General features: G+C 50.5%; 1 protein-coding gene across 2 annotated transcripts in view; it reads left to right on the top strand.

Annotated features, from left to right (window-relative positions):
* The window catches only part of BCL2L10 (BCL2 like 10), a 29,222-nt gene extending 22,353 nt beyond the window's left edge, over positions 1-6,869 (top strand). For both annotated transcript variants that reach the window (XM_050978528.1, XM_050978527.1), the window contains 2 exons: positions 3,431-3,693; positions 6,281-6,869. The gene's annotated coding sequence lies outside the window, so the exon portion shown is untranslated. The remainder of the gene's footprint in view (positions 1-3,430; positions 3,694-6,280) is intronic.
* The last annotated feature ends 5,458 nt before the right edge of the window (positions 6,870-12,327 follow it).

Raw genomic sequence — 12,327 nt, 5'->3', positions numbered from 1 at the left:
GCAGGGTGTCTGTGCAGGGCCATCAGCTGGGGACACACAGGGCCACAGCTCTCTGCCTTAGAATGCCATGTCATATGCTGGGATCATATGGTTCCTCTTGTGTCAGTAATCAAGTGACTCAAAAAATCAGGGCATGAAAGTTCTTTGGCAATGCTGAAGCAAAACTTAAGGAAAAAATTCTCCTTCCCTTACACCATAAAAGTTCAACATTGTGCAGATGATCTAAAATTTTTTTGAAGTGCTAAAGGCTGTCTGGATTTTAAGTGTTTTATACTGGGTACAGGGATCTCCTGTGTCTGAAATATATGAGACCCTTCAGAGGGGAGCCTTTAGTCTTCCCAGACAAGAGATACAAGACACACAGCAGAGCCCTGCTACTGTTGGAGGCTGGCTGTAGGAAAAGCAACTGCAAATGGCCAGTCTTGGTATTCTGCTGTGCTTTGTACTTAAAAGTATGTGTTTTATCTTGACAGGTGAGGAGAAGCTGAACTTTAAAGGCTTGCCTTGCTCTAGCAGGAGGCCTCCAGGAGGTTGCCCAACTCGACTCCAGCCCAGGTCATTATGCTGGTCCCACCCCCTCCCAAATTCTTAGTTTTGCACATTTTTCTTTTTTGCAGGCTCGAGGATAATTAGCCACTCTCAGGAAGATAATTTTCCAAAGGCCCTTTGAGCCTTGCCTGTGTGCCTTTGGCACTCTCCAGGCAGGCATGGCAGGTGGATATTCTTCCTTTGAGCCCAAATAGGTTTGTAGGATGCAGCAGAAGCTTTCTGAGGTGCTGGACTTGTCAAAGACTGGCTTCATCCGCCCTGCCCGAGCTGGGCTTTGCAGCAGCTTGGGTGTTCCAGCCTCTGGACTAGGGGTGAGGGGACACATCACACAGGGCAGGGACAAGCCAGCACTGCCCCGACACAATCAGCATTTCTAAATGAGCACTGGGTTAATCATCACGGCTCCTATTTCCATCCCCACCTGTCACCTATGTCAGCTCACTTATGGCGACACCAGAGGGCAACCAAATGAGGAGAGCACTTTGGTATTACACGGCAGCTGGAGCAGCAGCTGCGTGAGGGCATTACAAGGCTGCAAACACCTCCACTCTTGGCAGAGCCGCCCTGCGGGGGTGGGACACATCCCCCCGGGATGGGGCTCCCCAGCAGCACGGCTTCCTGCGGGCTCAGCAGCCGCCTGGCCCTCCCTCCGTCCCTCCCTCCATCCCTCCATCCCTCCCCTTTGCCCCGGTGCGGCGGGGCTGCTGCGGGGCTCCGACTCCCCGCGGTGGCCGCTGCGAGCACAGCTGCTGGAGCCGGCTGGCAGCCTGCCTTTCCTGGGGAGCCGGTGTAAATAAACAGCGCCAGCTGCCAGAGAAGCGCTTTATATACACATACACCCAGAATGTATATAGAGCAACACCTATAGGCGCGCCTCCGTGCGCCGATGTGCGCACATCACCATGCGCGTCCCTCTATAAATTAGTTTGTGTGTGCGTATAAACGGGTATGGGTTATAAGCATCTACGGCTATAAAAACGCATATAAATTCTATAGGTGTATATATATGCGTATAAATATATTCATACATGTGCGCATGCACACTCAGTGTCCCTGTACATGAAATATCCATGCTCCGGCATGTGCACACGGACAGGTACACACATACAGTGCGCACATACCTTGTTCGTGTGCCTGTACACACGGGCACACCTCGGTGTCCCAGAGCCCCCCGAGTGTCCCCTTGTCCCCCGGCGTCCCCGGGCCCATCCCGCTGCTGGCCGGCGGGTGGCGCTGTTGGCCGCGCGATCCCCGCGTTGTCGGGAACGCGCGGGAGGTCAAGAGCGTCTCTGTAAAGTTTTAACAATTAAATATATCGCTCCATTAACCTGTGAGTATGTAAGGGAGAAATGGGGGAAAATGCCTTCGGGAGAGCGGCACAGTTTTCCAATGTATCTCTCTTAGGAATGAGTTTTCACGCGTCCTTGCTTGTGTTTTCACAGCAGGTAATATCCTGCTCGCTTGTACAGCTGAAGTCACTCGGGGAACGGGTGCTGTGCCGGGCAAAGTAACCCGAGGGACAGCAGGGCTTGTCCTGGCTGGGCCTGGGACCCCCACCCTCAGGCTGGCAGCAGGAGATGCCCTGGGCACGGCCCCGCAGCCAGCGGGACTGGCACAGCCGCCCCTGGCTCGCCCCTGCCAGGCTTCAGCTCTGGGCTCGCTGGGGCAGGGCAGCTCCAGCTGCACGAGGTTAACTGGTTTGGGTGAGTGCCTGCAGGGTCACAGAAGTAATGCTTTGCACAAAAATTGTAATGAATGACCGGGTTTCATTTCATCTGAACTGAAATGAAAAGCCTCCAACCCCGCAGAGCAGAATGCAGCAGCCGTGGGTTTATGCAGGCTGCTGGTTCTGCAGCACTGCGTGAACAAGGAGAGAGCAAAGGGGGAGAAGCTGCTGGCGCTCCCTGAGGCAGGGGGGCTGTTAGGGTGAGCGGGGCCATGGCCTCGCCCCTGTCAGCAAAATCCCACCCAACATGAGCCCTCCCAGTCGCCGAAGCTAACACTCTCCTCCTGAGAAAGGGCTAATCTTTACATGCCTCAGCCTTTCCCAACACATCCTGGTTCACAAGTTCAAAGTTAGGTCTGATCATTAACCCTGAAAGACTGGAGATTACTGAAGCGTTTAAACTGCGTGTTTGAGAGGGCTGAGAAGCACAAAGCTCAGGCACAAATCTGTACCCAAATTCCAAGGCAATCTTCGTGAGGCAGATGGAGGGGTTTGGTTCAGCTCTGTGATGCCAGCACATTGTGTAGGTTTGTGTCTTCATTTCTTTTTAAAGCTGCTTTTGAGCAGCTGATGTTTCAAAAATGGTCATGGATTTTGGGTGTATCTGCCCATGTGGTCTGTGGCTTACTGTCCCCGTGGACTTCTGTAAGAGAGATGAGAGGGTCAGAGTTCTTCACTTTTGACAAAGACTTAACAAAAATTTCTTTTGTGCATTTTCTCTATCACTTTTATTTTTGATATGACAGATACAGAAGAAAAAGCTGTTTGTGACCATGTTACACACAAAACCAGCAGCAGAAGGCAGAAACTCCATCTATGGTGGAGCTAGTTTTCAGTTCATTTCCATGGGGTGGTTTCGATGTCAGAATCACAGGGAAACATGGGTTGGAAGAGGCCTCTTGAGGCCACCTGGCCCTCCCTGTTGCTCAGTGTGAGTCCAGCTCCACTGGGCTTCTCAGCAGCAGTGGGCCCCTCAGCAGTGTGATCTGCAGCACCCTGATAACAATTTTGGAAGGATCTGAATGAGCACTGAGGAGCAAAATCATTGGTATTCTCCTTGATGGGATTTAATTTTAACACAGCTCATTAGTCTTCAAGGGTAGAAGTCTTGAACCTGACGGTGCCAAAGGATTAACCTAAATTTAAATTCCACAGGTGTAGCCTCAAAACAAGGGAGGTGAAGGTCACACAGTGAAGGAAGCCCATGAATACAGCCCTGTCTGTGACACTGAGGCTCCTGAGAGCAGAGGTCGAGCCCCAGGTGCCCCCAGGGCAAGGCTGGCAAAGGGCTGAGCTTTGAGCCCTGCTGTGCTGATGTTCCTGAGGGTCAGCGGGGGATCTGCTCCAGGAAAAGCAGAGCCCTCATCTCCTCCTTGAGCAGAAACTGCCAAAGCAGAAAGAATCAAGCACGAGCTGAGGTTGGTGCTGGTTTTGTTTTTACCTGTTTGCATTGCTGCTGCCTGGGATCAGTGGGCAAGGCTGGATCCTGCAGCTCAGACACCCTGCTGGGGCAGGCTGAACTGATGGGCACGGGGCTGTTCAGGCTGTGTCACCTGCTCCTCGAGGCACTGTCCCCTGCAGGCTCTGCTCCCAGCCTGGGGGTGCCAGGGCTTGTCCCAAACCTGGCCAGTGCCTGGGTGGTGGCAGTGGGCTGCCTGCCAGCCTGCAGGGCGCAGGAGCGTGGTGGCCATGGCCAGCCTCCAACCCACCAGGCACAGAACACCAGGGTGTGGCTCTGTTTCATCTTCTGCCTTTCATCTCCTAAAATTTTCCCACAATGCCCAAGTGGGCTGGCATGTTTTCAGCACTGAAAACCAGATGTTGCCAACTTTCCAGGGGTTGTGCTTGGTGCTTTGTGCTGTTGCTTTAGCAGAAGTGTGCACCTCATGCCTCTTGCAAAAACAGAATAGGATTTATTCCCTGAACAAGGGTCAGCCCTGTTTTCAGCCCCTTCATCTCCCTAGCAATGTCTGTCTAGGTCAGAAATGTTGCTGCCAGCTTCCCATGAGCACAGGTTCAGTAGCACCCTCCATTGCAAACTCAGTCCTCTCCCAGCCACTTGCTTACCTGGCCACCAAGCAGCTGCTTGGTTTGTGCCTGCCAAAGTACTTGCCTGAATATTTTTGCCAGTAAAATGAGTTATTTTTTTCCATCTGTATTTTTAGACATTAAACCCAGAGTTTAGTCATCAGCTCTATGCTTCCTATCTGTGTGCAAGGACTGCAGAGGAGATAAAAATAGATATAGATACATAAACATACATATGTATAGCTGTATGTATATATAATATACACACATAAGTGTATCTATATGTATATATACATAACAAACACATATGTAAGTATAGATATAACACACACACACACACACACATTCTTGCTGTGCAAAGAATGTGTGTGTGTGTATTATATCTATACTTACATATATTTACCTGTCCTGAAAAAGGGAATCTGGTACCTGGGGATACAGGCTTTCCCCAGACAAAATGAAGCTCAGAAGAGGAAGGAGGCCCTTGCTTTTGTGGGATCAGCAGGGAGGAGGGCAGGCTCACACAGGGACCAAAAGGCTTCTGGCAGAGCCTCTGAGATGTCCAGAGAAGTGGTGCCAAGCCACATGGACCAAGGCTTGCCAATGGCTGCAGGGGCTGCTGTGTGAGCTGCCTCAAGTTTTAACGAGGGAGGCTCATGGTCTTACACCCATCTTCATGATGAGTGCCCAGCTTCAAACCAGGCAAAATTAGTAAGATTCTTCCAGAAGTTTTATTAGCATTTTCTTTCTTAGTTACTGGAAAAATAAAGTGGCACATTAGTCATCTCAGAAATACAGCAGAGCATTATGAGGGCAGGGGGTGGGATTTTAGTGACGGTGGTTTTTGTGGACCAATTACTGTAACTGAAATATGGCATCCTTAAAGAAGTGGAAGCACAAACCTGAGCAGGGAGAGAGCTTGCTACGTCACTTCAGGCTCATTTTTACCTTATTTTTGAAGCCCAGATGAAAGTGCCAGCTACCTCTGCTCTGTAAGAGCAAGCAGAGGTGTTCTGCTGTGAACTGGGGCACGGGGCAGTCAGGGCTGTGGGATGGGGAGCACACAGAATTCCCATGATGGGGCAGGGCAAACATGGTCACTGTCACCCTGTGGGGCTCCACAGACCATCACCTGGGTGGTGACAACACCTGGGTGCCTGCACAACAGCTTGGGAGTGAAAGTGGTGCAAAGGCAGGGTCAGGCTGCCTCAGGTGCTGGGAATCACTTTTCCACTGCTGGATTCTCTCAGGAATGAGCACTGGCACTATGAGACCCTGGGGCCACTGACAGGGCCACCTGCTGACAGACTGGCCCTGCCCTGCACAAGGGGAGCCTCCCTTGGTGTGTCTGTGGGTGTGGAGAAGCCTGTACACATACGTGTGCATGAGCACACATGTGGACATGGGTATGGCTGTCATGTACTCATAGATGCAGTACGTGGTACATACATGCACACAATGACACATGTGATACACTCCTACATACAATATGTGTGTATATGTACTCTACACACATACAAACATCCACACACATACACAGACAAGTTGTGTATGTAAATAGATGGACATGGATGCACATGGAGACATGATACATGGATATGTACAACAGATCTATACTTCTGTTACATGTAATACACTGCTATGTTATATATATACACACATATTCAATGTTATATATAATACATAACCTCTGTTGCTGAGATCTAACTGTGCCTAAGGAGACTCAGAGGCTGGGACTGGTTTGCAGCCCTCTCTACAGGGTTTTTACCCTGTCCTTCAGCTCCACCACGTTTGCAGAAGGGCTGCAGTACCTCGCTGTGTGTCACAGTGGGTGGGAGCTGGCAGAGCTCTTGGTCCAAGCACTAAACATTTAGACCAAGGCACAGCTGTTTGTTTTGGTTGGGTAGTTTAATTTTTATCTGTAGATGACATAAGGGGCCATAAGCACTTGTATTACATGTAAGTATTGATTTCCAGAGGGAAGTGGCTGATGAATCACTGCAGGTCCAGCTCTGAAAGATGCCCAAGTGCTGCTTGACCCAGCATTCTCCTTGGGCCTGCAGGGGAGTGACTCTCCAGCAGTGGTGAGGGCAATGGAGACAAAGATGAATGGCTCATTTCCCCTGTAATGCACCACAGAAACAGGCTTCCATGAAAAATGGAGCACAGGCAAGATGGAAAGGGCCACAGCCGTTTCCGAAGGTCGCACATATCATTTCTTTTGGCAAGTTTGCCTCTGTGACTGACAAAAGCAGGACAGATCAAGTGTCTTCCATCAGACCTGGATTAAAAATGAAGTCATGTTGCTTGGAGAACTGACAGTCCCACCAAAAATAATAGAGGCTGCTGACAGTTCTGGCTTTGCAATAAAAAGCCTCTTCCCACATTGTCAAAAGAGCTTCTCTGGAATGGGCATAAATAAGGCATTATTTGAATGGAAATGTTAATGGCAAGGAGCTATAAATCATATTGGCCTGTTGCACAAACAGATTGGGGCTGAAAAACCTGTTCTTGTATCTCATATATATGGAAATACGCGTGTGTGTGTGTGTGTGTGTGTGTGTGTGTGTGTAAACAAAACATGCACATCTATTCATATCTCTATATATTTATGTAAGATTCTGTGCATGTTCCATACACATAATGGTAGCTAAAACAGTCCTTCCCCTAAGAGCAAATGCTTGGTGTGATCCACTGAGGGCTGCTGTGTAAGGTTTGACTGAGTCTCTTTCCTGTACATAAAGGTTGTAACGTAGCAACCATTTTTTTCTGCTCAGAAAACACCGTTTCCGAGCTAATTATTACTGCCCTTATCAGTGGCCACTGTCAGGGCTCCTGATGCACTGCTGGGCTGGCCAAGAGGCACAGCAGCTTCCAGCAGCCACAATCTGCACGAAGGTGGTCATGGAGAAGAGGCCTGGTGAGGGAGGGCTCACCCAGGGGGAGGGAGAGTATTGGAGCCTCAGGGGTTCTGATGGCCTCGCTGGGACAGGGAGCTGCCCCTGGCTGCTCAGTGGGACTGTGGCCACTGCTTGGGAAGAGCCCACAGCCCAGGCCATGCTGCCAGCCCTGTACTGGGGGCAGTCAGGTCACTATGTCATATGTGCACATATAAATATATCCATAACCATATATAAAAATAGATCCATAACCATATATAAAAATAGATCCATAACCATATATAAAATACACCCATATATATAAATATATCCATCTATTTATATATTTATATATATAAATATATCAATATCCACATATATTTATATATATAAATATATCCATATCCATATATTCAAATATAACCATATCCACATACATATATATATATATATGTATGTGCATTCGAAAACTGTGCTGCTCTTCTGAAGGCATTTCCCCCTATTTCTCTGTTACACACTTACAGATTTATATATATATATATATATATATATATATACACACACAAAAATAGATGTATGTTATATAAATAAATGCATGCATACACACACACAGACATCCGTGCATCCCTGCATGGGCATTGGGCTGGAGCAGAATTCCATCTATCAACATCCAAACCAGCCCTTTGCCTAAAGGAGCACAGCAGCTGGCCCTCAGGGACAGTGCCTACAGTGCCCAGCGGCCAAGGCTGGATGATCAGTGCTGCCATGGCACTCTGCTGGAACCAGGGCTGTCCCCACTGTCCCCAGGAGCAGCACAGTGGCAGCACCACAGCAATGTCCTGCAGTTGCTGCTGGGAGCGAGCCCCTGGGCAGGGAGAAGGGAGGGCACTGCACAGGAGGAATTGCAGCCCAAGGGCATCTCTCCCAGCAGGCACTGTCCCTGCGGGGGCACTGCCTGGCTGGGGACAGGACAGGAATTGGTCTGTGCTGCAGTCCTGGCCCTGGCCCAGCATGCTGGCACCAAACTGGGCACTGCCAGGACCCTGCACTGTCCCCAGCACTGGGCTCACAGCTGATGGAGGTGCTGGGTGCAATGCCAACATGGGGTTACATAAACGTGAAAGCATTTTATATAAGCCTATTTTATCTGCAAATCATTTATATTTAGAACACCTATTTCTACTGGAAACACTAAAACCATATTACATAAGAGCTTGTTTAAATCCTTTGGCTTAAGGCTTGGGCAGGGGGAGGGGTTGGTTCAGGCATGGTGCATTCAAGCTGCAGGTTATAATCACAGCCTCAACTGCCAGCCAAAACCCAGTCTTAAAATCCTTTTTGCTTTCATTCCACGCTGCCCTGACAATAGCAGAATACTTCCCTGAAGGGTAATTTTCCTCTTTCTCAGTGCTGCCTTCGTGTTTGGAAACTTTCATTTATAATACTGTGGATGTGCTGCCAGCACAGGAGAGATGGCAGTGGGCAGTGCCCGGTCAGTGTCCCTGTGCCCGGGCTGTGACAGGGGGTGGGAATGCTGCTGACATCACCTGAGATGCTGCCCAACCATTCTCAGAAATTAAAACAGGCAGTAACTGGAAATGACCATTTAGCACTATAAAATGACTTTGTCATTCATGCAATGATGTTCTCTAATGAATGAGTTATTCCCCGAGGGGGAGGCAGGGATGGCCGTGACTGTGGCCATCAAATCCTGTCCAATGCAGCTGCACCCTTTGGATGCTCACACTGCCCTGCTGCAGCCCTGAGAACATCTGTTCCCACCAGGTGCCAGAAGCTGCTCCCTGCAAGGCTGGGGTAAGCTGTACCATGCTGTGGGGGCATGGTGCACGTGGGGGCTGTGGTACAGGCTCCCCACAGCCAGCACAGCACAGCTCTGGGGACAGCAGCCCCTCCTCATGCAGGCAGAGGTGCTGTGGCAAACAAGTCCTTGCACAGCATCTGGATGCTACTCCCACCTTGCTTTCCCAATGTGAGGGACTCCAAAGGTGGAGAAGTGAGGATCCCCCTGACAGTGATGATGCTATCTGTCAGAGCTCTCCACTGCCCCACACCATCACTGCTGTCATGGTGAGCAGCACAGCTTCAGCAACAGCAGGTACAACTGACCTCCCCCCCTTCACAGCCAGTCCAGACCAAACCTGGTTTTCTCCTACCCCTCTTTTGAAGGTGAGGTCAGGAATCACTCCTCCTCACTGCTTTCTAAGGCAGCATGGCCAGGGCACTGTCTCCAGGCTGGATGTGCCCTGTCCAGGCTGGATGTGCTCCCTCTGCAGACACACTGCTCTCCCTAATGAACAAGGCTGGGCTCTCCCACTGCTTTCTCATCTGGATGCTACTCTTAATCACCACCACTGCTCCAATTCTCCCTGTAAGTGCTCCACGTTCAGGTGACACCATTCATTAGTTTCTATAAATGCCCAGGACACTGCAGAGATTTCAGGGACAAAGTAAGAGCTAAAGCTGTAAATGACTTTCCTCCTTACCTTAATCTTCCCACTCCCTTAAGGTGACTCCAGCACTGGGGAGCCTGGTTTGTCCCACCCAGTCAGCACCCTGCTCTTGCAGGATGAGGTTTAACCACTCCATAGCTTTCATTTTCCTGCTGTAGAGTGGAGAAGACAACACACCAATTTCTTAGTGGTGTGGGAGGAAGGCAATTAACATCTGTGCATGCTGCAAAGCCTCTTGAGATTTGCTTTCCCTCTGCAGGAAGTGAAGGTGTCTTAAACTGTTTGAAAGCTACATCATTCCTAAATCTCTGTGAGCTCAGCTGTGTGGGCCTTGGGGCTGGGGAGCTCTGTGGCAGTGAGACGGAAATGCAGTGCCCTAGTGCCCAGAGGCAGCATTCCCTGCTGGGAATTACCCCAGGACACGAGCAGTGCCATCTCCAACTCGGATTCTACAGCAACTTCCTGAGTATGTTACGGAGAAGGGGGAAAGGACCAAGTGGGCAGGTTCCTGACCTGCTGCCACTGGTGGAGAGCAGGGTGTCTGTGCTGGGGGATGGAGCTCTCCTGAGCCCTCCAGGCTGCTCAGCCCCACCACCCCAGGGCTGGTGCAGGCTGCCCTGCCTGCTCCCCACACGTCACCACTCAAATCACTTAAGCAAATTCTTCTCATACCTCACTTCAGCCTGATGCTCAAATTGGATTAAAGTCATGCCTGGAGAGATTTCTCATGTCAAAGATGTAAAAGTAACTGAATTTGAGCTGTTTCTGCTCTGCCACAGGGGTGTTGCTCCCCACACTGCCCTCCTGGCATGCAGGGAGCTCCCCAGATCCAGCTCCTTGAGTTTGAAGCTGGCTCACCTGTGACACGGCCATAGGAGCCAAAATTGGTGTCAAAACCTGCAACAGTGAAGAAGTTCATCTTGAAAATGTATCTCCTTATCTAGTCTTGGACCAAAATGTTATATGGGCTGATTGTTGAAGGAGCTGGGCATCCCACTACTCCAGAAAATGGCCCGAGCTCCAGGGGCAGCTGGGCCACTGACTCCAGTCAATTCACTTTAAGCACTCCATCTCCTCCTGTTTTTTATCACTTATCAGAAAAGCCAAGTGATGTAGTGACTATTTCATGGGCCTGGAGAACAAACCTGTCTCACTTTTTGAGCATGGAAGAAGAGGAAGTGGGGTGATAGGAAACACTGGCATCCTCAGGGCCGAAATCACCTGGAACACTCATGAGAAAAGCAAGTTGCAGATATCCCAGGGAGAGCCCAAATCCCCTGCTGCAGGGCCTGGGTGGTGCTGGGCACAGCACCCAAACCCCTTCACTCCCAAGCCATGCCTTGCCAGCTGGGATGCCTAACTGGGGAAAGACCTGATGTCAGGGAAGAACTGCCCTGTGTTAACTGGCTGATTAAAACTGGGGACAAGGTCCTCATCCAAGGGCTGTTCTGCATCCATCTGCACTGCACTGACAAACACTGGCAATGGCAATGTACATACTAGATTCAATTTAGCCATGGAAAGTAAATAAGTGCATAGGAGTTTGGACTCATGGAAAACAGCAATTTTAATTTCACCTGAAGAACAACCCAGTTTGATTTAGCCTCAGAGATTTTAGTATGCATTTGCTAATGGCTCCATGACCTCATAAATTATGGGGCACTGAGTTCACTTTGCTTCTGAGCATGGTCCACACGTGCTGGAGCCTGGGACCTGCAGTGCAGAGCCCTCTCATGAGCCCACCATGCTCTCCAGGCTGACACCAGTGTCTGGCACTGCAGCTGCCCTCTCCAGAGGAGCAGAAACACCTCGGTGCTGGGTGTGCAAGGCACTGGGGAAGCTGGCAGGGCCCTGGCCACAGCCCCTCGCCATCCCCCAGCAGCAGCCTCTGGCAGGTCACAAACTGGCTCTGGGGATGGAAGCAGCTCCCTCAGGCACCCCTGCCATAAATCCACAGCACTGACTGCTGCTGTCAGCCCCTGGGAGGAAGAGGCACTTTAGTGAGAGACAAACACTGTTTGGTTTTTATTTTGTCGTAGCTGGAAGGACGCCACAGATGGCAGCTCAGAGAGCAGGCTGTGCTCAGCTGGGAGATATCCAGCTCCCTGCTGGCAGCCAGGCTCTGGAACAGCTCCATCCCTCTGCCTGGCAGGTCCTATCTGCTAAATAAATGTGGTGCCAGGCTGATGTGGTGCAGGGAATGGCTTGTGACCTTCATCCAACAAAAAAGAAAGGTGTGGAGGGAAGGTGAGTGAGCACATTGGTGTAAATAGCCATCATCAGTCATGTTTTGGGGAACACAAGATAGCAGTCTGCTGCCAGCAGAGCTGTGCTGCCTCTGCCTCAAGGCTTTGGTGTGGGCCTGCACCTGTGAGAAGTGGGTGTTTTGCCTGTGAGAGCCTCCCTGCTCCCAGCAGCCCACCAGCCCTGCAGCCCCACTCACTTACCAGCTTTCCAACGTCCTGTTTTCACTGGGATTATTTTAATCTTCCTGTTTCCCATCACATTTTTCCTCCTGCCCATGCCAACAAAGACTGCAATTCCTGGCAGGCAGGGTGGAAACCTCCTCCCTGGGCTGCACCAGCCTTTTGGAGGATGAGCTGGACTCTGCCCTGGTCACGCCTGGCTCCTCTCCAGTGCTGGTGCTGGTACCCACTGTGACCCACCAGGGCCA

This window comes from Serinus canaria, chromosome 10 (assembly GCF_022539315.1).
Source record: "Serinus canaria isolate serCan28SL12 chromosome 10, serCan2020, whole genome shotgun sequence".
NCBI classification, from domain to species: Eukaryota; Metazoa; Chordata; class Aves; order Passeriformes; family Fringillidae; genus Serinus; species Serinus canaria.
This window is presented reverse-complemented; position numbering and strand designations above follow the sequence as displayed.